The 1,723-nt window shown below is 40.3% G+C and overlaps 1 pseudogene; it reads left to right on the forward strand.

Moving 5' to 3' along the window:
* The first annotated feature begins 881 nt into the window (after window positions 1-881).
* On the forward strand, window positions 882-1,511 carry LOC143856625 (protein TIC 20-v, chloroplastic pseudogene; annotated as a pseudogene).
* Window positions 1,512-1,723: the final 212 nt, after the last annotated feature.

Raw genomic sequence — 1,723 nt, forward strand, 5'->3', positions numbered from 1 at the left:
TTGGGCTTATATTAGAACATACATGGGTTATATTATATACCCAACACCTTTGAAGTTCTGATTCCAAGCTTGTTCAACAATCGGATAAAGGGAGAGGTCATCGAGCCACATATTGAAGAACTTAAAAGGTTTGGGACCATTGGAAATGGGAGGGAGAAGGAGAATGACAATTGGTGAGTGATCAGACGGACCAGAGTTTAGAAAGGTGGCTGAGGTGTGGGAATGGAGGTTAATCCAATCATCGTTTACAAGCACTCTGTCTAATTTTTTCAGTTTTGGGTTATCAAGGTGCGAATTATTATACCAGGTAAAGGAGTGCCCAATAGTTCGGAGATCAGATAAGCAGCAGGAAGTAATGCAGGCATTTAGTTCACAAATGTGTAAGAGGTTTGGCTGAGATCCCCCAAAACTTTCTTTAGAAAATCTAATGCAGTTAAAATCCCCAATCACTATCCAAGGTTGATGAATATTCAGAGCAAGGTTGCAAAGAGATTCCCATAGAGATCAACGATCAGTGCCTTGATTGTGGCCATAAACCACAGTAAAATAAGAGATTTCCCCGGAGCTGACAGAAGTGATTTCAGAGTGAATGTGCTGATAGGAATCTTCAATGCAGTTGACATGAAAGTAGCTTGGATCCCATATGAGCCCGATGAGACCTTTGGGAGTGTGATCATAATTCGCAACAGCATTCCAGCCGGGGCAGATTGACACCCCTATCTGCAGAAAACGTAAGTGATAATGCCCAGATACTTCAGATAAACGTGTTACTCTCTCCCTCCCTCTCTCTCTCTCTCAAAGTCCGAGACAAACTTTTTTCTATTAGGTGAGGTGGTGTTTTTGCTTATTTCTATGACCCAAAGACTTCCATGCCCAATCAAATGGCTACTCTCTTATCCTTCTCATTCACCCCTCCCTCCCTACCTCAGAAACCCATCTCCCTTACTCTCTACGTTCCCTCCAAAAAAAACCCTCTTTTCAATCCCAACAACACCAATAATCTCAAAAACCAAACCAGACCCAAAACATTTATCTCAGCCCAAAACAAACCCAGCAATTCTGCGGACCCCCCAGACCGCCTAATCTCAGCCATTTGTTATTTCTACCCTTTCTTTGATGGAATCCAATATGGAAAATATGTCATTACCCAATTCTCTTTTGTTCAAATCCTTTTACAACCTATAGTCCCTGCTATTAGGGTTTTTAAGGGCTTCCCTTTTAATGGGTTCTTGGTCTTTCTTACCCTTTACTTTGTTGTTGTTAGAAACCCGTATGTTAGGTTCAATACAATGCAAGCTATAGTTCTTAATGTGTTGCTCATTTTTCCTGACCTTTTGGAGAGGAGTTTTTCCCCCAAGGATGGTTTGGGTTTGGATCTTGTCATGAGCTTGGATAGTACTGTTTTTCTATTCCTTTTGGTGTGTTTGATATATGGGTCTAGTTATTGCTTGCTGGATCAAGTGCTCAGGTTGCCAATTGTCGCTGAGGCGGCCGAAAGGCAAGTCCCATGAATTATTATTTGATTCTATTTTTTGTATCCACCCTCTCTTTCTTATGTTGTTTGGATGGCAGATGCTATTGGATTTTATGTTGTATATTTGAGTGTATCGAAATTCGGCAATTGGGTCTGATTTGTTTCTCAGTTACTATTTTGTGATGATGTTGTGATGGTTAATTTAGATGATATATAAATTTTATGTTGTATATTTGAGTGTATCGAAAT

This window comes from Tasmannia lanceolata, unplaced genomic scaffold (genome assembly GCF_043159265.1).
Source record: "Tasmannia lanceolata isolate RefF3 unplaced genomic scaffold, GAP_Taslan_0.1 ptg000023l, whole genome shotgun sequence".
Lineage (NCBI taxonomy): Eukaryota > Viridiplantae > Streptophyta > Magnoliopsida > Canellales > Winteraceae > Tasmannia > Tasmannia lanceolata.